At 46.0% G+C, this 23761-nt stretch overlaps 1 protein-coding gene across 1 annotated transcript in view; it reads left to right on the forward strand.

Moving 5' to 3' along the window:
• The first annotated feature begins 214 nt into the window (after positions 1–214).
• The window catches only part of PDE6G (phosphodiesterase 6G), a 39723-nt gene continuing 16176 nt past the window's right edge, over positions 215–23761 (forward strand). The window contains exon 1 of the mRNA XM_077458704.1: positions 215–323. The gene's annotated coding sequence lies outside the window, so the exon portion shown is untranslated. The remainder of the gene's footprint in view (positions 324–23761) is intronic.

The following is a 23761-nucleotide window of genomic DNA, read 5'->3' on the forward strand; positions in this document are numbered from 1 at the left end:
TTTCTTTCTGCAATTTCTAAAGAAAAAAAATCCATCCATGGGTTGTAAACCTTCTCATGGAAAGGCCGCAGAATGGGGGTATTTTATGAACCGCGGCAAAAGGATACTGCGTTTCCAGAGATGCGCTATGCATGTCCCCAGATGGGCTATCAGATTACCGTTTGAGATAGAGAAGGGGTAATCCTATTACTGCTGAGCCTCATAAATCCCGAGCCTCAGAGGTGGGGCGGATCAGTCAATTGCCAGAGGAGAACTCATGAAGGGGGTGTCCGCTGACCACAAACTCTTCCTGCGGATGGATATGTGAGAGCCATTCGTGCAGGGTAAGTAAAGCAGAGTACCCAACTTCCCGACCTAAAGCTGCCCGTTTTTTACTGCTGGGTGGTCAGATTTTTCAGGATAATGGGGTTGACTTTGGTAATAATGGGAGATCATACTTATAGTAGTTCGTAAGGTTGAATAAAGACACCAGTCCATCCAGTTCAACCTGAGTGAGTGTCTACAATGGTCCTTATCTCTGTACATTGCACACTCACATCAGTCCCTACCCTCAAGGCGCCCACAATCCAAGGTCCCCATTCATATACTAGGGCCAATTTTGGACAGAAGCCAATTAACCTACCTGCATGTCTTTGGATTGTGGGAGGAAACCCACGCAGGCACAGGGAGAACATGCAAACTCCAGGCAGGTAGTGACATGGTTGGGATTCAAACCAGCAACCCTTCTTACTGCTAGGGTGAGAGTGCTACCCACTACACCACTGTGCCGCCCCAAATCGAATGATGGTGCCATGCTAGGAACAAATGCAAAGTCACCACCACTTCAAATAGAGGCGTATCACGTCTTTATGGTGGAGATAACGTCAAGTAAGGCTTAGGAGACCAACATTTTGGTGCCTCACAAGGGTCCATTTCACCGTGGGGCCGCGGGGCGTACAATCTTCAAATGGCAAAAAAAGTTGGCCATACACCAGGCAATTTTCACTCGATTTCAACCTCCAGGAGCCGCAAATACGATGGTCAGAGATTAAGCTATCGACCACAGAATTCAGCCTATTGCTGAAATTGGACAATACGTTGGCAACTTTAATACAGTCCATTAAGGTCAAACCAACAAATGGGGGAAAAAAGCACACCAAAAGCAATCAGATTTTTCTGTCGGGTTTGATAGGGACAATCTCATTCCCACCATTTTTTTTATGTCTTCATCACTTTTATGACTTTGAAGAACGATGCAATGTGTAAAGGCAACCCAAGGTGACTTTGGTGACTACACTCTTATTTGGCGGGCACGGTGATACATTGCTTAGTTCCTGGTGATTACTTTAGATTGTATTTATGATTCCCGGTAAATAGAACCTGGTTTTTAATGTTTGACTGAAAAATTGCCAAGGCTATGACCAGCTAAGTGCTGAACACCTCGATTTGATAGCTAGAAGTAGCTAGTCACATTCAGCTGGACGTTATCTGTAAAGTTGAAGACAAGTCAAGTTTGCAGGCATGTACTGGCCATTGGGACTACCGGGAGTTTCCCGGTGGGCTGATGGCTCAGTGGGCCACTCTGATGTAAGGGGGCTGGTGATGGGACACTCTGATGTAAGGGGGCTGGTGATGGGACACTCTGATGTAAGGGGGCTGGTGATTGGACACTCTGATGTAAGGGGGCTGGTGATGGGACACTCTGATGTAAGGGGGCTGGTGATGGGACACTCTGATGTAAGGGGGCTGGTGATGGGACACTCTGATGTAAGGGGGCTGGTGATGGGACACTCTGATGTAAGGGGGCTGGTGATGGGACACTCTGTTGTAAGGGGGCTGGTGATGGGCCACTCTGATGTAAGGGGGCTGGTGATGGGCCACTCTGATGTAAGGGGGTGCTGATGGGACACTCTGTTGTAAGGGGACTGGTGATGGGACACTCTGATGTAAGGGAGTGCTGATGGGACACTCTGATGTAAGGGAGTGCTGATGGGACACTCTGATGTAAGGGGACTGGTGATGGGACACTCTGATGTAAGGGGGTGCTGATGGGACACTCTGTTGTAAGGGGACTGGTGATGGGACACTCTGATGTAAGGGGGTGCTGATGGGACACTCTGATGTAAGGGGACTGGTGATGGGACACTCTGATGTAAGGGAGTGCTGATGGGACACTCAAAATGTAAGTGGGCCGGTCTGGATGAAGTCCAGGGCCAAATTTCTGTCCCAGTCCAGCCCTGGTTAAGTGTGCCCAACTACTACTTGTATCTATGCCATGACTTGGGTAAATGGTAACCTTCAGGTTCTCCCGTGCCCATGGGGGTCTTCTCCATTTGGGGGAGCCCAACCTTGAGCAGAACTTGCTTCGGCGGGTCTCCTGAAGATAGTGGTCATCCTGGTTTTGGCTGAGTGAACCATGAGTACCCCAGTCCCCTTTAGAAGTCTTGCACCGCGGGCCATCAGGTCCAGGGTCCTTTCTCTTCGGAAGAAGACCATGTGTACACCCTTTTTTTGTGTTCTTCACCTATACCCCAGTCCCCTTTAGGCATCAGGTCCAGGAACCTTTCTCTTCGGGAAGAAGACCCTTTTTTTGTGTTCTTCACCTATTGAACACGGTGTTGATTTAGCACATACGCACCACAGAACTTTAACAAAAAAATGAAAATGACTTGGATAAACAGGAACCTTCAGGTTCTCCTCTTCCCATGGGGTCTCCCCTTGAGGGAGCCCCACCTAGTACTTGGATAGACAGAAGAAAGGATTCAACCTGATTTCGGCAGGGGAGACCATGAGTACCCAAGTCCCTGTCAGCAGTATTGTGTCCTGGGGAACCAGGGCCAGGGTTTCTTTGTCTTCAGAGGACCTGAAGGCTTGGATATACGAGAACCTTCACAAACTTGCTTGAGTACTTATTAAAAGCCAAAGCTGAAATAATTCAATGGTCAACGATTTGTCAATGTGATTAAACGTTAAAAGGTCCTCTTTAACGACACAAAAGGATATAATCTAAAGATAGATCAGAACAGGAAGGATACATTTAGAATTCGGGCACCAGTCAGATTTAGCTAGGTGGCAACAGGATGGGTGGCATGGCTCAGCCCATTGTCCTGGACTGAGGAATAATCCTTTTATTAGATGACGGTGAATCCTTTTATTAATAGATGATGGAATGAGAAGTGTAAATGTATTCCGATCTATGAATTCTTTGTGCTACACAATGTGGGGGGGGGGGGGGGGTGGATTTACTGAAGGCAAATAAACTGAGCACTTTGCAAGAGTAGCTGCGTAAATGGGCTTATTGAATGTGGTGAAGCTCTGCTGATTTCCATCGACCAATCATATGCAAGCAAAAGTGCAGTTTTTTTTTACTTGCAACTGATTGGATATTCTTTACAAAGTGAAGCTTCACCTTATTCGCTAAGCTCTGAGAATAAATGAACGCAACTGCACTTGCAAAGTGCACAGGTCTATTTGCCTTCAGTAAATCAACCCAACTGACTAAGAGCCCTTTCACACCACACCGCCCATAGCGTGGGCGGCAAAACGCTGCTATTTTTATTTTATTATTTTCATTTCGCTTTTTGCGCTTTTACCCCCCGCTAGTGGCCGAGAAAGGGTTAAAACCGCCAGCAATACGTCGCAATAGCGGCATTTTGCCGGCGGTATTACAGCGCTGCCCCATTGATTTTCAATAGGGAGCAGCGGTGGAGGAGCAGTAAACACACCGCTCCTTCACCGCTCCAAAGAAGCTGCTGGCAGGACTTTTTCCTGACGTCCTGCCAGCGCACCGCTGTAGTTTGAGAGCCCTCGGGGCTTTCACACTACAGACAATGGTGCAGCTTCTTTAGGGCGGATTGCAGGCGCTATTTCTAACGCTATAGCGCCTGCAAAACGCCCTGGTGTGAAAGGGGTCTCAGCTGGGGGCTTATGCCCTGTACACACGGTCGGAACATTTCGACCACAAAATCCGTCTGATTTTTTCCAGAGAAATTTTGTCCCAAACTTGTCTTGCATACACACGGTCGCACAAAGTTGTCGGAATTTCCAATCGTTCTGAATGAGGTGATGTCAAACGCGTAAGTCGGGACTATAAACGGGCCAGTAGCCAATAGTTTTCCTCTCTTAGTTTATTCTGAGCATGTGTGGCACCTTTTCCGTCGGAAATTGTCTACACTCGATCGGAATTTATGCGATCAGATTTTGTTGTCGGAAAATTTTTAGATCCTCCTCTCAAACTTTGTGCGTCGGAAAATCAGACGGAAAAAGTCAGATGGAGCCCGCACACGATCGGATTTTTTCCGACAACATGATCCAATCGCACATTTTTTCGTCGGGGCTCCGTATGGGGCATAATTCTCTTCTTGCCATAACTTTGTATGGCTATATGGTCCTGTTGGGTTACAAGCCTTACCCCACCCCCAAAAAAGTCATGGGGGTTTACTAAAACCAGAGAGTGCAAAATCTGGTGCAGCTGTGCATGGTAGCCAATCAGCTTCTAACTTCAGCTTGTTGAAGGAAGCTTTGATGATAAATCCTGAAAGCTGATTGGTTTCTATACAGAGCTGCACCAGATTTTGATCAACCCCGGTTTTAGTAAATCAATCCCATGGTTTCCATTAGGGATGCACCGATTTTTTTTTTATTTATTTTTTATTTTTTTACCAGGAGTACCGATACTTTTTTTTTTAGTACTCGCCAATACCATTTACCGATGCCTACCGCAACTGTTTTGTTTTCACTTCAGCTGTCAGCAATGGTACAAAGCATTGGAAAGTTATTAAAATTAAAAAAGTAAATTAAATCTATTTTTTTTTTTAATTTAGCACTTTTTCAATGTGAAATGTGTAAATATATGTTAATATATATGTGTAAAAATATTCACTAACAAAGCGAACAAAAAAAAAAAAGTTTTCATTGTTTACCGTTTCGTTTATAAAGTAGACGTGAAAAAAAAAAAAAAATAAAGCAGGAAAATAATAATTAAATGGAGGAGAATAGGGAGATAATTAAGGCTGATTAGAGTAAATTAAAGGTGTTAAACAGAGGGACTTTTGTTCATCCCTTTGATCTGCAGGTGAAAAAACAGAAAGATACAAAAAGAAACAATGTTTCTTTTTATTTTAGCGTTTCAGCGGTTGAGCAATGTTGTTAATAAACGTGACTACACCTTGAAAACTCTTGACACAGCTTACACAGCTGACACACGCGTTTAGCCGCGTCAGGCGTTTTTACAGCTGTAACGCTGGTCTTCTTAACGCATTGGCCCTGGGGTTTTTTATTTTTTTTTTTTTTTTTACAAAGCTGGAAAACACCTAGGCCACTAAAAGCTCCTAAGGCTCCATTCACACCTAGGCAATTGCAATCGCGCGTGGAATCGGCGCAATTCCACCGTGGCAAAACGTGGGACGCGTTTGCGATGCAATTACTTTTTAAAGGCGTTGGAAAAGCAGAATGTTTTTTATCTTAATACATTTTATGCATTAAGATCAAAAAAACTTTTGTGTGTAACAGCCTCCTCAGCACCCCCCCGCCCCCCAATTACTTACCTGAGCCCCATATTTCTCCAGAGATGTCCACGTATGTCTAAGCCGTCCTGGACTCTCCTCCTGATTGGCTGAGACACAGCAGCAAACGCCATTGGCTCCTGCGGCTGTCAATCAAAGTCAGTCAGTCAATCAAGGGGAGAGAGGGCTGGGTCGGGGCTCCGTGTCTAATTGGATAAGCGGAGCTCTGACTCGGCTCAGGTGCCCCCATAGAAAGCTGCTGGCTGTGGGGGCACTCAATAGGAGGGAGGGGCCAGGAACACTGGAGAGGGATCCGAGAAGAGGAGGATCCGGTTTGCTCTGTGGAAAACCAACTGCACAGAGGAGGTAAGTAGAACATCTTTTTTTTAAAAAACAAGACTTTACAATCACTTTAATGGCACCCCAATCGCAACTTAAAGTGACACGAAAGGTAATTTTTTTTATTTTTTTTAAATAACAAACATATTATATTTACCTCCACTGTGCAGCTCGTTTTGCACAGAGTGGCCCCCAATCCTTGTCTTCTGGGGTCCCCCGGTGGCTCTCTCAGCTCCTCCCCGCATTAGATAACCCCCTAGGGGAAGTGCTCTCCCGGGGGGGTTACCTTGCGGGCGCACTCCCGAGTATGGACTCCGAATGCAGGACTCGGCCCCACCCCACGGCTGCCGTGTCACTGGATTTGATTGACAGCAGCGGGAGCCAATGGCTGCGCTGCTATCAATCTATCCAATCAACAGCCGAGAATCCCGGGCAGAGAGGCAGCGCGTCCCCATGGGACAAGTTAGAGGGGTCAGCTAAGTAAAACGGGAGGGGGACAGTCACTGACAAGTGTTTTTTCACCTTAATGTATAGGATGCATTAAGGTGAAAAAACACAACCCTTTACAACCCCTTTAATTTTACCGCAATTGGCAGGCGATAAATCGTGCTACAATTACGGCAAAATTGCAATGCGCAAAGCTTGTCGCTCAAAAAAGGAAAACAGGAGCTACTTGTGGGCGACAGTGTAGCACGTTGCGATTCTGCTGCGATTGCAGTGGGATATATCACCCCCCCTCCCCGCCAATCGCACCACGACCGGGGAGCTATTAGCAAGTAATGGCATTGCGTCCAGCGTTTTGCCACAACCCGGATCCTCCTCTTCTCGGGTCCCTCTACGGTGTTCCTGGCCCCTCCCTCCTATCGAGTGCCCCCACAAGCCAGCAGCTTTCTATGGGAGCACCCGAGCCGGAAACAGCCGCTGCCGTGTCTCCAGTGTGAAAAGCCCCGAGGGCTTTCTAACTGGAGCGGTGCGCTTGCAGGACGGTCAAAAAAAGTCCTGCAGGCCGCATCTTTGGAGCACTGCAGGAGCTCCTAAAGCGCCCCTTCCCATTGAAAAGAATGGGGCAGCGCTGCAAACCCTTAACCCTTTTTTGGGCGCTGGGGGGGGGGGGTTAAAACCGCCCCGCTAGCGGCTGAAAAGCACAAGCTAAACGACGGTAAAGCGCCGCTCAATATAGCGGCACTTTACCTCCATCGCCCGCAGCGCTTCAGTGTGAAATTAGCCTTAGGGCGTTTTGTTGCAGGTTTGCACCCCTAAAAATCCATTCCATTATTTACTGTTATCTCTGCTTTAAACCAATGAAAGGTAAAGTCTGTGTGCTGTAGGTTATAGCCCTGTATACTTTATTGGTTACAGGTTACAGCCAGTGTTCATTTCGTCGACTAAAAATATGACTAAAACTAAAACCATTTAGATGATTGAAATACGACTAAAACTAAAATGGCGTTTTAATCAAAAAGATTATGACTAAAACTAAATTGAGTAGGCAAAGAGAGGGGGAATTTTGGGACTTTAAATGAAGCAATACATAATGCTTCCATCCCGATAATCGATAAAAAATTGAAGGGGGGTTGGGACTTTAAATGAAGCAATTGTATAGGAGAAATGAACAATAAATAAATAATGTTTAGATATTTAATTGATGACATTCATCTACAATCATAACGAGTATAAATTTATTTCATATATATATACATAATGCACATAAAGCATAGACATAAGTAGAATAATACAGTCAAAATGGCGCATGATCAATGTCAAATAAATAAATATATAAAAAGGAGAGACCGATTTAATAAGAAAAAAATGAAATGAATGGAAATAATAATGAGAATAAAAAATAAAAAATAAAAAAATAAGAAAAAAGATATAAATGCTATGGCACTGAATTGCCACGGCAACAGACCCAAGACTGGCACGTGTACCCACAAGGTATATATAAGTCTATTGGCTAATATAAAAACACTATCACTGAGTATTGATAGTAATTAGGTAGGGATCAATCCATATGGAATACTACTGTATCATTTAGTATAGCTCGACGCGTTTCGTGGATTGTTCCACTCATCAGGAGCAGATGTACCAGAGATTCCTGTAGAAGTATATAAAATATGTCACTATTTAAAATAAAATGATATATAATGTAATATTATATGCCAATAGAGGGCTCACTGAGCAAACTCACCAACCCAGATAGCGCGTGCAGCGCATGGTGACCGGCGCAGGATGAGCCACGGAGATAGGCCCCACCACGGGAGCTGGGGCGGCATAATATGAAGGTGCAGCATCTGACAAACAGATATATACAAAGTGAACAGCCAATTTCAATGTGACCGAACATAATAATGGTGTGATGAGTGAAAGAAGTATGTCTAAGGCAAGAATAAATAAATAAATGAATAAAAAATATATTTGTGTGGAGTATGTGTGTTAGCAAAAAGAAGTGTGTGATATTTGAATTATATTGTGTTGTGAGCAATGTATAATTATAAAGGGGTGATTATCATGGTGTAGGAAAAGGAAAAGAGAAAATATTAATGATGTGTGTGATTACGTTAATAAATAATAAGTGAGGAATTATAGAATGGGACAAATGGGTGTGTTTGATTATGACAGCATGAAAAAAACCCACCAGTGAAAAAGAAACAAGCAAACTAGATCAAAGAGTGAACCATAGAAGAAAGAGACAAGTCTCCAACCAGAGGAAAGAAAAAAAAAAAAAAAAAACACATACCATCTCCGTGGCTCATCCTGCGCCGGTCACCATGCGCTGCACGCGCTATCTGGGTTGGTGAGTTTGCTCAGTGAGCCCTCTATTGGCATATAATATTACATTATATATCATTTTATTTTAAATAGTGACATATTTTATATACTTCTACAGGAATCTCTGGTACATCTGCTCCTGATGAGTGGAACAATCCACGAAACGCGTCGAGCTATACTAAATGATACAGTAGTATTCCATATGGATTGATCCCTACCTAATTACTATCAATACTCAGTGATAGTGTTTTTATATTAGCCAATAGACTTATATATACCTTGTGGGTACACGTGCCAGTCTTGGGTCTGTTGCCGTGACAAAACTAAATTGAATTTATGTCACAACGGCTAAATCTGTGTCTGTAGTGCATGTTCAAACCTTAATGCCATAAATAATAACATGTTGTTTGATTTTATTTTATTTTTTAAATCAAGAAATGTTTTATTGAACAAAAAAAATAAAAAGGCACAGATATCAGAGTCTACAACAATTCCAAGACAGTCACTTAGGTTCCTTAGGCATAATCAGAAAACTGCTCATATAACATTTAACCAGCACAATGGTGTGAACCCAGCTTGCCTCAGTCACAAAATTACAATACAATACAGCAGGGGCGGCCAGTCCATGGGGGGGGGGGTTGGTGCCTGTGCACCCCCTATCTATGTGTCCTGCCCCCTGGGGGGTTGTGTTATATTTGAAACACATGATTAGAACCAGAGGCTCTAATAGACTTCAAAAAAGGATGGGCTCTAGGCGCAGAGCACCCGGTTGTGTGACAATAGCGAATGAATATTTGCTATTCTCACATTAATCCTCCTCCCAGCCAATCAGGAAGCAGGTCGTGAGACCCGTCACCTGATTAGGTGAAAGGACAGGCGATCCTATTGGACGCCTAGCACCTAGGAGGAGGAGAGAGGAGATGCGTGGATAAAGCTGCCGTGATGGAGGAGAGGACACAGGAGCCACTGCCCGCAGCCTGCTGTCATGATGGAGGAGAGGACACAGGAGCCGCAGCCCGCCGCTGTTGTGAAGAAGAGCACACTAGCCGCTGCCCGCTGCCGTAAAGGAGGAGAGGAAACAGGAGCCGCTGTCCGCAGCCCATCACCGTGATGGAGAAGAGAACACAGGAGCCGCTGCCCGCCGTCGTGATGGAGGAGAGGACACAGGAGCCGCTGCCTGCCGCCGTGATGGAGGAGAGGTCACAGGAGCCGCTGCCCGCCGCCGTGATGGAGGAGAGAACACAGGAGCCACTGCCCGCCGCCGTGATGGAGGAGAGGACACAGGAGCCACTGTCCGCAGCCCATCACCGTGATGGAGGAGAGAACACAGGAGCCGCTGCCCGCCGCCGTGATGGAGGAGAGGACACAGGAGCCGCTGCCCGCAGCCCATCACCGTGATGGAGGAGAGGACACAGGAGCTGCTGCCCGCTGCCATGATGGAGGAGAGGACACAGCAGTTGCTGCCCGCAGCCCATGACCGTGATGGAGGAGAGAACACAGGAGCCGCTGCCCGCCACCGTGATGGAGGAGAGGACACAGGAGCCGCTGCCCGCCGCCGTGATGGAGGAGAGGACACAGGAGCCGCTGCCTGCTGCCGTGATGGAGGAGAGGACACAGGAGCCGCTGCCTGCTGCCGTGATGGAGGAGAGGACACAGGAGCCGCTGCCCGCCGCCGTGATGGAGGAGAGGACACAGGAGCCGCTGTCTGCAGCCCATCACCGTGATGGAGGAGAGAACACAGGAGCCGCTGCCCGCCGCCGTGATGGAGGAGAGGACACAGGAGCCGCTGCCCGCCGCCGTGATGGAGGAGAGGACACAGGAGCCGCTGCCCGCCGCCGTGATGGAGGAGAGGACACAGGAGCCGCTGCCTGCTGCCGTGATGGAGGAGAGGACACAGGAGCCGCTGCCCGCCGCCGTGATGGAGGAGAGGACACAGGAGCCGCTGTCTGCAGCCCATCACCGTGATGGAGGAGAGAACACAGGAGCCGCTGCCCGCCGCCGTGATGGAGGAGAGGACACAGGAGCCGCTGCCCGCCGCCGTGATGGAGGAGAGGACACAGGAGCCGCTGCCCGCCGCCGTGATGGAGGAGAGGACACAGGAGCCGCTGTCCGCAGCCCATCACCGTGATGGAGGAGAGGACACAGGAGCCGCTGCCCACCGCCATGATGGAGGAGAGGACACAGGAGCCGCTGCCCGCCGCCGTGATGGAGGAGAAGAGACAGGAGCCGCTGCCCGCCGCCGTGATGGAGGAGAGGACACAGGAGCCGCTGCCCGCCACCCTGATGGAGGAGAGCACACAGGATCTGCTGCCCTTAACCTGTTGCCATGATGGAAGAGAGAACACAAAAGCCGCTGCCCACAGCCCACCACCGTGATGGAGGAGAGAACATAGGAGCTGCTGCCCGCAGCCCACCACCGTGATGGAGGAGAGGACACCAGTCCCTGCCAGCAGCCCCCCACCATGATGGAGGAAAGAACACAGGAGCCGCAGCCTGCCGCTGTGATGGAAGAGAGGACACAAACCACTGCCCGCAGCCTGTCACTGCGATGGAGAAGAGGACACAGGAGCTGTAGCCTGCCGTGCGATGGAGGAGAGAACACAGGAGTCGCTGCCCCTGTGATGGAGGAGAGGGCACAGGAGCCGCTGCCCGCAGCCTGTCGTCGTGAGGGATAAGAGGACACAGGAGCCGCTGCCCACAACCCGCCACTGCTAGATGGGGTAAGTGGCAGACTGACCGTCAGACAGTGAGCAGGTGGGCAGGGGGTTGCCCGCCCCCCCCCCCCAAAAAAAAACTACCAGCCGCCACTGTAATACAGTATGGTCACATATAAACAATAGGGCCGCGCTCCTCTAATCACTACATCTTCTAACCAAAGTATGATAAAAATCACTCTTTAGAGGAGTTTAACTCAACCTACGAGTAGCCTATCTATCGCCAGTTCTAATGGGCTTAGGCCTGGGGTATCCAACCACGGACCCCAAAGATTTTCAAATTTGTGAGGGTGCCCCCTATGTTGATAGATATACTTCTCCAGTCTAAGGGTTTCACCCATACATTGTATCCACTCTTTATGAGGAGGAGAATCAGTAGACTTCCAATACCAAAGCACCACTCTCCGGGCTTGCAAAAAGGGCTCTATCTACTGCTTCTCTAATAGGGACATCTAGTTGGGAATCATCTAGGATGCCCAAAAGGCATGGTTTAGGGTCAAGCGGGATAGAAGTGTGGAATACAACATTTATCGTATTCGGTACTCCCACTCAATAAATGTATAATTTGGGACATTGCCAGATTAAATGAATCAGGTCCCCGTGATCCCTGGAGCACTTATTAGATTTTTACTCCAGGAGAATATAATGTTTGGCAGTTATAAAAAAATAATACATTTAAAATGTAACTAAACCCATTCGATTTTTAGTCGACTAAAAGGTACTGGGGATTTTAGTCGACTAAAATACGACTAAAACAACTCGGATGACTAAAATATGACTAGAACTAAAATGACATTTTAGTCAAAAGACTATAACTAAAACTAAATTGAAATCTGATATCAAAATTACCACTGGTTTCAGAATTGTGTACACACCTTCATTGCTCTTCTCAATATCCCTTTAAAAAACGGTTATTACGGTTACTTCTGCACATCCCAGCCCTTCTCTGAATTAATATTCGCTATTGTCTTCCTGATTCTCCTCCTGGCCAATCAGGAAGCAGTTCCTGAGACCAGATTGGCCAGGGAGTCTTAGGACTTTCGGCCAGTCAAGTCTCAGTCAGGACCCACTTCCTGTTCGACCTAGAGGAGAAGCAATGGCCCCGGAGCGAGGAGCTGCAGCCTGGATCCATGTTTGCTTGATCAGAGGAGGCCTCTGATCGCCACCGCATTCCCGTCCGTCTCCCACGGGGTGGGGATCGCAACAACGCTTGGCATTGGTTTGCTGACCCCCCCACCCCCCCAAATGTTGAGCACCAGCCGCCACTGAAACATGGGATCAAAAAATACACACAAATTGCACAAAATATTTCATGATATGTACGATAATCGTAGAAATGGTGAAAATAGAGCTCTCTTTGTTGTCACAATTTCTATAATTATCATACATTTCGAATCCATCATGTTGCTTTCCCCCTGATGAAGACTCTTTTGAGTTGAAACGCATTGGAACCTCATGCTCTATACAAACAACGGTTGTAAATGTCATGAATGTTGTCATATGACTAGTTAAGTAGTGGTCTGATTTTAACCAGATCCTTTCATCTCTGGTTTTATAGAGCTCTCTTTGTTTTCACCATTTCTATAATTATCATACATTTCGAATCCATCATGTTTTTTCCCCCTGATGAAGACTCTTTTGAGTTGAAACGCATCGGAAACCTCATGCTCTATACAAACAACGGTTGTAAATGTCATGAATGTTGTCATATGACTAGTTAAGTAGTGGTCTGATTTTAACCAGATCCTTTCATCTCTTGTTTTAACTGTTTTGTATCAATAAAATGAAAGGATTTTATCTATTTGTTGGCTTGGGGGGGCCTAAAAAAAAAAATCTCATCCCAATTTGCAAAAAATGTATCCTACGATTAGGGATGTGGTGCCGTTCTTTCCAAAGTCTACCATGAACCTTATTGGTTTCTGGTCTTCAGATAAAGAGTTTTCCCTGTTATCTGCAATGGCTGGATAATCAGAATTCCACCTATCATGTATTGTGTATAAGTGGTCAGAAATCCACGATCAAATGCTTATTCAATTTGAAGAAAATTAAATTGTATCAACTTATTTTTTTTTTTTTTAGCTTTGGATAAAATGTGCAAGGGCTAGACCCCTGCTGCCCTACCCATGTGGCCCTCTGGTATTTGCTCTGTGGCCCTTGGCATATCCCAGCAGTCAGTAGTAGAAGGCGTGTATAGAGGACATAACGAGAATGATCCAGCAGTTTATATATTGTTTCTTCAATATCCAGTCACCCCCCCCCTCCCCCCAGGGCCAGGACAAGGGGGTGGGAAGGAGGGGCGGCTGCCCTGGGCACTGTGGTATCATATGAGGTTCGAGGGCACAAGGAGATTGGGGGGGGGATTTGTGTTGGGAGGGGGAATTTGGGGTGTGCGGCAGGAGGTAAGTATTGTTCTAGGAGGGGAAATTTAGGGAGGTTTTGGGCTAGAAAAGGTAATATGGTGGTGGGGGGGGGGGGGATTGCAGGGGTTTGGGAGGGGAATTTGTGCTAGTCAGTTTCTCAGACAGACCTGATCGGACCCTCCAGTCTCTTCTATGGATCGGCGGATGTCCGCTGACACGCGCCGGCATCCGATCCACCAAAAACATCCGTGGGGGTCAGCAGAGAGATCTCCACTGAGCAAGTGGATTCCGCTTCACAGGCACCCATGGGAAAGGGGTCAAGGTGTGGCCCTTTGGAGCTGTCAGGGGACACAGTTGAGGCCCCCTAAGTTGGCAATCACTGGGCTAGATATTTATTGCTGCCTCTGATCTGTTCCACCATTTCCCTCAATTTCCATTGGCCAATGAATTAAACAAAAGGCTCTGGAAAGCTTTTGCTTTTTTTATTTAAGTTTTTATTTTCCTTCAGAAAAGCAGGCTCCAGAGGGTCCCTTTATGGTTTAAGTCAGTGGTCTCCACACTGTGGCCCAGGGGACAGATGTGGCCCTTTGTTTGCCTTTATCCGGCCTTGGGGCACTGTTATTCCCACTGATACAAGGTACTATTCCTCCCACTGACACCAATGATGGGGCACTACTCCTCCCACTGACACCAATGATGGGGCACTATTCCTCCCACTGACACAAATGATCGGACACTATTCCTCTCACTGACACCAGGAAAGGGGCACTAGTCCTCCCACTAATACCAATGATGGGGCACTATTTCTTCCACTGACCCCAATGATGGGGCACTATTCCTTCCACTGACCCCAATGATGGGGCACTATTCCTCCCACTGACACCAATGATGGGGCACTATTCCTCCCACTGACACCAATGATGGGGTCCTATCCCTCCCACTGACACTAATGATGGGACACTATTCCTCTCACTGATACCAATGATGGGGCACTATTCCTCCCACTGACACCAATGATGGGGCACTATTCCTCCCACTGACACCAATGATGGGGCACTATTCCTCCCACTGACACCAATGATGGGGCACTATTCCTCCCACTGACACCAATGATGGGGCACTATTCCTCCCACTGACACCAATGATGGGGTCCTATCCCTCCCACTGACACCAATGATGGGGCACTATTCCTCCCACTGACACCAATGATGGGGCACTATTCCTCCCACTGACACCAATGATGGGGTCCTATCCGTCCCACTGACACTAATGATGGGACACTATTCCTCTCACTGACACCAAGAAAGGGGCACTAGTCCTCCCACTGATACCAATGATGGGGCACTATTCCTCCCACTGACACCAATGATGGGGCACTATTCCTCCCACTGACACCAATGATGGGGCACTATTCCTCCCACTGACACCAATGATGGGGCACTATTCCTCCCACTGACACCAATGATGGGACATTATTCCCCCTCTAAAGTCTGATAAACAGTAAACTGGCCCTTTGTTTCGAAGGTTTGGAGACCCCTGTTTTATGTAAATGGGGTACCATCTCTACCTAGGAGCCCTGCATTTCCAGATGGGTCAGGTCAGCAAGGGCCTTGCATTGTATGGCCGAATTTGGAGGAAAGGAGGGTGTGCATAAGTACAGACTTGGAGAAAAGTCGATATTTGCATACATGCCAGACTGAAAGCTGAGGCATTGTTATTGGAATCATAGCGTATGAAGATGTACCTGCTATTTCTTGGTATTGAAGATTCTTAAGAACGGGTGAGCTGGTAGCGAGTGGCCCACCACCATACCTCAACCCGATCCCTTATTTTCAGGTAGGAATTTTGCCAAGCCCGAACGTTGTTGAAGTTTGGACACATGACCTTCTGGTTCCCACCACGGCTTCACCTCCATGTTAAACTTTAAGGAACATCTGATAATTCTGGGACCACTGGAAACTGGTCTTAGGACCCCCCCCCCCATGGGTTGCACGGTCCTGCTATCATTGACGACAGCCCAGACGGGTACACGGGACCAGCGGAGCCCAATACAAAGGTGCAGGTGATCCTGGATAGAGATTTGTGTCACCTGTAAGCTGCTTAAGGTGAAAACATTTTGCTGCCTCTGCAGAAACCACATCTAATCCTGCGGCTTCCCATGGAGTCAACGTACAACATGCTGGTTGTCCAGTCGATAATAATAGTTTGAAGAACTTGAAGCAAAACATCAATTTTTTTGACCCTAAAAAGTCCTTCAGATTCTGCCTCTGTGTCCTCTACATCCTCTACATTATCTTTAGCTGAAAAAAAAAAAAATTGCTCAAAGGTATATTATTTTAATTACTTGTATGACTTTAGATGTACAATCTCTTCTGTCACAAGTGTTATGTGGGCAAGACTTCTCATAATGGTTTTCATCTTTGTTCAAATGCTCTAATCTTACACTATATTACCAAAAGTATTGGGACGCCTGCCTTTACACGCACATGAACATTAATGGCCTCCCAGTCTTAGCTAGACATGTGCAAAAGGAAAAAAATTCGTTTCGTTTCGTTTCGTTTTAATTCGTTAATTCATTAATTTCATTTAGTTATATTCGTTAACTTCCTTAAATTCCTTTTCGGATTTCGTTTCGTTTTCTACCGAATTCGAAATATCGGCCACATTCAAAGATATTTCAACCAAATTCGAAAATATTTCTACCAGATTCGAAATTATTTCAACATGATTCGACATTATTTCAACCACATTCGAAAATATTTTGTGACCCGACTTTAGGGCCATGTATCTCGGGGTCACTTGGTGCTAGAAACTCCAAATTTGGATATGTTGTAGTGCTAGTATTATTGTGTTTGCATACCAAATTTGGGGTTTCTAGCTATAAGTGACCCCGAGATATGTGGCCCCAAAATCGGGTCGCAAAATGTAATTTTCTGCTCTAATAACTAATAACATTTTGCGACCCGATTTTGGGGCCACATATCTCGGGGTCACTTATAGCTAGAAACCCCAAATTTGGTATGCAAACACAATAATACTAGCACTACAACATATCCAAATTTGAAGTATCTAGCACCAAGTGACCCCGAGATACATGGCCCTAAAATCGGGTCACAAAATATTTTCGAATGTGGTTGAAATAATGTCGAATGCAGTTGAAATAATTTCAAATACAGTTGAAATTATTTCGAATCATGTCGAATTCATTCGTTATATTTCTTTCATATTCGTTGTAATTTGTTATTTTTTAATAAAGATGCTAAATTCGGCCGAATTTCGATTCGTTACGAAACGAATTGCACAAGCCTAGTCTTAGCCCTTGTACACATGGTCGGAGATTCCGACAACCAAAATCCGACGGATTTTGTCCGAAACTGTTGCATACACACGGTCGGACGAAGTTGTCGGAAAATCCGATCGTTCAGAACGTGATGACGTTATTTTCTTTACGACGGGACTACGTTCAGGCTAGTAGCCAATAGCTTTGATGTAGGAATTTGATCTGAGCATGCGTGGCACTTTGTCCGATCGGAATTCTCTACACATGATCGGAGTATGTCCGATCGGAGCATTTTGTCGGAAAATATTTCCGGCAAGTTGGAAAATTTGGTCCGACGGATATTCCGACGGAAACAGTCCGATGCAGACCACACACAGTCGGATTATCCGACAAAACGCTCCGATTGGACACATTCCGTCGGAAATCTCCGACCGTGTGTACAAGGGCTTAGTCCGTAGGGTTCAATATTGAGTTGGCCCGCCCTTTGCAGCTATAACAGCTTCACCTCTTCTGGGAAGGCCGTCCACAAGGTTTAGGAGTGTGTCCATGGGGATGTTTGACCATTCTTCCAGAAAAAAAATTGTGAGGTCCAGCACTGACATTGGACAAGAAGGCAATCATCACAAAGGTGTTCTATCAGGTTGAGGTCGGGACTCTGTGCAGGCCAGTCCAGTTCCTCCACCCCAAACTCGCTCATCTATGTCTTTATGGACCTTGCTTTGTGCACTGGTCCCAATCATTTGGTGGAGGGGGGGGGGGGGGGTTAGGGTGTGTGGTTATTTTTCAGGGGTTGGGCTTGACCCCTTAGTTCCAGGGAATGGAACATTTAAGGCATCAGCATACCAAGACATTTTGGACAATTTGATGTTCCCAACTTTGTGGGAACAGTTTGGGGGACAACCCCTTCCTGATCCAACATGACTGCCCACCAGTACACAAAGCAAGGTTCATAAAGACATGGATGAGCGAGTTTGGGGTGGGAGAACTTGACTGGCCTGCACCAGTCCTGACCTCAACCGAATAGAACACCTTTGGGATATATTAGAGCGTAGACTGCGAGCCAGGCCTTCTCATCCAACATTATTGCCTGACCTCACAAATATGCTTCTGGAAGAATGGTCAAACATTCCCATAGACACACTCCTAAACCTTGTGGACGGCCTTCCCAGAAGAGTTGAAGCTGCTTTCCCTGCAAAGGGGCGGGGCCAACTCAATATTGAACCCTGCGGACTAAGACCGGGATGTCATTAAAAATTCATGTGCGTGTAAAGGCAGGCGTCCCAATACTTTTGGTGAGATAGTTCATCTCCATGCCATAGTCAAGCTTGGAATTGGTATTTATTATCTATTTTAATGATCGTATAGGTATATTGGGGCAAAAGAAAGTTTTTTGTGTCTATGCCAAGGTTTGAATGTCAAATATGGAGACCACCCCAAGAAGTTATTGGCCTTTGAAGTATGGGAGGAAGGTCAGGCCTGGACTGGGACAACCCGAACAGTCAATGTCTTGAGGGACACACATGGAGGGGCTGCAGGACACACACAGAGCCAGTCCTCCACACAGCAATGCTAACCCCACAAACTGACACCCCTCCAAAAGACCCCCACTGACAGACCTCCCCCCCACCTACTGCAAATCTGGAGCAGCTGTGCATAGAAACCAATCAGCTTCCAGGTTTTATTGTCAAACTAAGGAAGCCGATTGGCAACCATGCATAACTGCACCAAATTCTGAGTGTTCTAGTTTTAGTAAATCCCCCCCCCCCCCATGTTAGTGTCAATTTATGTGGTCCTAAGTGTTTGGTATTTTAGATCCTTGGTTTGGTATGTGGAAAACACTGGTAGGCTGGTTGGGTGGTCACTATTGGGTTCTGGGGTTTAAGCTCCCCCCAGGGATCAGAAGATCTTGAGTCCTGAATTTAGGGAGCCCTGGAAGCCTGAACTCGGGAAAACAAATTCAAGTAGCCCTAGGCTGAAGTATGCAGGTGCACCAATACACTATATTACCAAAAGTATTGGGACGACAGCCTTTACACGCACATGGACTTTAATGGCATCCCAGTCTAAAGCCTCGTACACACGATCGGATATTCCGACGGGAAATGTGTAATGACTGTTGGCGGAAATTCCAAAACTTTGTACGCTCCATTGGACAATTGTTGTCGGCTTTTCCACGGACAAATGTTGGATGGCAGGCTTTAAAAATTTTCGTGGACGAATGTCTGTTGTCGGATTTTCCGAGCGTGTGTACACAAGTCCGTCAGACAAAAGTCCAAAGTATAAACACGCATGCTCAGAAGCAAGGACGAGCCGGAAGCGGTCGGTCTTGTAAACCAGCGTTCAAATGGAGAATTAACATTATGAATAAAATTATGAAATCTGGAAATGCAGAGCACAATTCTCTTCTTCTTTAATGGGATAATAATGAAGCGGATTTGCTGGTGATACTGATGGAGTTATTGCAAACTAATTTTCAAGGCTTTTTTTTTCTAGTGATATCAAGAATAATATTATGCTTGTTTTTTTTGTTTTGTTTTTTGGTGAAAGTTACCACAACACCATTAGCCCGTAGTTTTTAAGATCAAAGATACAACTATGTTGGTGTCCCTTGTCAATTTTACATTGTATTTTTTTTAAATGTAACTGCCTACTCCCAAACTGTCATTTGAAGTAAAACACACAGCCAAGTATTATTCTACACAATTTTTTTATTGTGAAGACACAGATGTAAGGAGGGACTCCGCTGACGGGGACACAGATGTAAGGAGGGACTCTGTTGACGGGGACACAGATGTAAGGAGGGACTCTGATGTAGGCACCTGATGTAAGGAAGAACTCCGCTGGGGGCACCTGATGTAAGGAGGGACTCCGCTGGGGCACCTGATGCAAGGAGGGACTCTGCTGTGGGCAGCTGATGTAAGGAGGGACTCCACTGGGGGCACCTGATGTAAGGAGGGACTCCGCTGGGGGCACCTGATGTAAAGAGGGACTCTGCTGAGGACACCTGATGTAAGAACAGACTCCGCTCGGGGCACCTAATGTAAGGACGGACTCTGCTGGGGGCACCTGATGTAAGGACGGACTCCGCTGGGGACACCTGTTGGCATCTGGTGGCAGGTGACGTGGCAAGTGACACACTCAGGACTCCCACTGATTCTGCATTATGGTGAGTTGAATCATTTCATTTTATATTACAATGTAATAATAGAAATAATGCGCTTCAATCATCCTGACACCATAACAACCATGGTGCCGGGATGATTGAAGTGCTAACACCGGATGTTAGGAGTATCTTTATCTGCTGATTGTTAAACTTTCTAGAATACACATATCTCTACTGTTGTGTAGGATCTGCGCCTGCTGTCCCTCCCTCTTTCCCTCCATCCCTTGTTCATCTCAGACGCTAACCACACCACCTTAGAGCCACGCCCACTATTTAACTGAAACCATGCCCATTTTCACCAAGTGGAAGGGTTCAAAAAGGAAGGACGGGGTCTGGCACCCCCCCATCCTAAAACTTCACCAGCCACTGATATAGGGGGTCAACAATGCCAAAAGTTGGTGAAAGCAGGGGTCCGTCATTCAGAGATAATTCCAAAAATCATCTCGATTATTCTCTTGGAGCTCCCGCAGCAAAGGCATATGACATAATTGGTCACCATTAATAAAACAACCAATTTTTAGTCCAAGAAATCCTCCTCCTCCTATTCCTGGACTGGACTTGGGTAAAAGTAATAACTCCAAGGCCAATAATAAATAACACGTCATCTCCTCCGATTCCGCAACATGGCTGGTTGACGAACGGCCATTCAGAAACAAACTGAAAATCACAAAATTAAAAGCGCGAATCAGCACTCACCAAACTTCTACTAACACGAAATTAGCAGAAGGAGCCCAAAGGGTGGCGCTAAAGAGCGGAAAAACCACGTAGTACGTCACTACGTTCGTGTTTGTTGGGCGACAATTCCTTGCCATTTGTATGCAAGACAAGTTCCTGGCCAACGCCCTTCAGACAAAAGTCTGAGGTTTTGTCTGTGGAAAATCCGATTGTGTGAACGAGGCTTAAGACTGGGATGTCATTAAAGTTCATGTCCAAGTGCGTGTAAAGGCAGGTGTCCCAATACTTTTGGTAATATAGTGTTTTTGTTGGCTAAAGTTGAGTTTCACTTTAGATTCTTATAGAATGTCTGCTGAGTTTTTCCTTCAGATTTACCAAAACCATATAATAATATGAGGTCAAACCTTAGGAGTTTCAATTTGTATGCAATCAGGCCCGCCCTTGCACTACATGATTTTGGTAAACCTGAAGGAAAAACTCAGCAGAAAAACTGATAGTGTGTATGGGGCTTTACTTTAACTTAACTAAAAATGCAGGTAGAAATTGGTTTGTAATATGCCGTGGTCAGCTGAGTGTGTGAGAAGATGAAGGGGGCAACTTCACAAATGACTAATATTTTTGGTGAGCCTGGGTGGAGTAACAATAGTTTCCCTGAGAGTCTACAATGGTGGAATTCACCCTCAAATAGTTGGTGTCTCTGCCCCTCCCACAAATCTTTAACAAAGGGCTTAATATAGGTAATACCGCATCTGTCGGGGGGTGAGTGGCACCATCACTTGACTTTGCAATGGCCACAACAGTTACCTCAAACTGGGAATTCCAACAGTCTAATAAAAACCAGCATGTGATTCTGGTATCTACAATATCCCTTTGGGGTGGGGTGGGGTGGGGTTGGCTCTGGAAACATCAGCAAAATCTCTCAACCAAGTACATACCTGTAAACTAAACTAAATACTTACATCTCCTGTTGCCCACTTCCAAGAGTATCTATCTCCGTGGTCCCCTGCAGAGCTCACTGGTTCCTCCTGCTGACCTCCATGACATTGCAAGGGAAAGCAGGGATGTGGAGCTCAACTGGGGGAACCAAAAAGCAAGCATGCACCCATTGAAGTCAGAAGCTCTTGCCTGTATACTTTTAGCGGTCATGTACATCAGGCACCTGGCATTGCAGCCAGGCAACTGGCATTTTCAAAAGGAGGTCAGCCTCGGTAGCAGCCTCTCTTGTGGCAGTTTTCTTTTGATACACAGAGAGGCATAACTAGAAGCTTCAGAGCCCCAGTGAAGGAAACCATGAAGGACCCGGGGCCCTTCTCATCTCACTGATGCGACCTTTGTGATCCTGGTAGTTCCGTTACTGGTGTTAGTATTTATTTTTTTTGTTTGTTTTATTTTTTGTATTTTTTTCTTTTTATTTTTTTACCATTTTATTTAATTTATTTATTTTATAATTTTTTACATATATTTTAGGACCCCCATTGTGGGGTTTTTGGTGATTTCAGGGATCTAAAAAAAAAAAACCCCAGATGTCTCACTTTTAAAACAGAGAAAGGAACTGAGGACGGATTCATCAGCCCCTTTCTCTGTAGCCTCAGCTGCACAGAATGAATGAACAGGAATAGCTCTGTACAGATGCTTCCTGTTCATCTCACTGATGTGATCTTTGTGATCCTTGTAGTTCTGCTACTTAGTATTTTTGTTTTATTTTTTGCATTTTGTTTTTTATTTTTACCATTTTATTTCATTTATTTTAGGACCCCCATTGTGGGGGCTTTGGTGATTTCAGGGATCTAAAAAAAAAAAAACCCCAGATGTCTCACTTTTAAAACAGAGAAAGGAACTGAGGACGGATTCATCAGCCCCTTTCTCTGTAGCCTCAGCTGCACAGAATGAATGAACAGGAATAGCTCTGTACAGAGGCTTCCTGTTCATCTCACTGATGCGACCTTTGCGATCCTGGTAGTTCCGCTACTGGTGTTAGTATATTTTTTTTGTTTTGTTTTATTTTTTTACATTTTTTTTTTTACCATTTTATTTCATTAATTTATTTTATTATTTTTACATATATTTTAGGACCCCCATTGTGGGGGCTTTGGCGATTTCAGGGGTCTAAACAAACCCCAGATGTCTCACTTTTAAAACAGAGAAAGGAACTGAGGACGGATTCATCAGGCCCTTTCTCTGTAGCCTCAGCTGCACAGAATGAATGAACAGGAATAGCTCTGTACAGAGGTTTCCTGTTCATTTGTAAACTGAAGAATAGGAAACACAGTTTACTATGCCTCAGCTATGAATAAATAAAAAATAAAAACAAAAGACGAAAAAAATAAAAAAAAACATCCTGATCACTTACTTTATTCTTTATGGCAAGGAAGGGGCTGACAAATGACAATGATCACTGTCTCTGCCCCAAACGGGGGGGGGGGGGGGGGGGGGGGGAATTCACCCTCATTATTTGCCCTGCTGGCCACTGTTACTGGAACAGAAAGCGATGGGAAATTCAGTATGTTACAGTTGCCACTGGGACAGGCATAGAAGGAAAATCTTACGTTGGGGACCCCTGTGATAACTGTCTAAGAGGGAAATTCTATTTACTATGGAGAGACTTCTCCTCACTTCCTCTTACGTCTCTGGGATAGGCAGCAAAGGGAAATCCCCCCCCCCCCCCCATTGCACACAAAGTTTCTAACCAATAACCCTTCTTTGTGTACCCAAAACTTACCTGGGCAGATGGTGTCACTGGCCCCCAAATTGTGCTCTCAGGCCTGAGCACTGTCACATGGGCAGGTCACACCCCCCCCCCCTGTACCCGGAAGGCCTGCTCTGTTAGAGTAATGGAGGAAAAGGCTTTGATGAGAGAAAGCTCAAATGGGGTGGTAGGCTAACGGGGGCACCATTCGAGCTATCCCCAATCACGCCCAGTTCTACGGATCCCCCACTAGTATACCCAGCTCTGCTGACCTCCCACTCAGTAGTATCCC

Source organism: Lithobates pipiens, unplaced genomic scaffold (assembly GCF_037356315.1).
Source record: "Lithobates pipiens isolate NorthernLeopardFrog02 unplaced genomic scaffold, aLitPip1_a1.2 Scaffold_28, whole genome shotgun sequence".
Taxonomy (NCBI): Eukaryota; Metazoa; Chordata; class Amphibia; order Anura; family Ranidae; genus Lithobates; species Lithobates pipiens.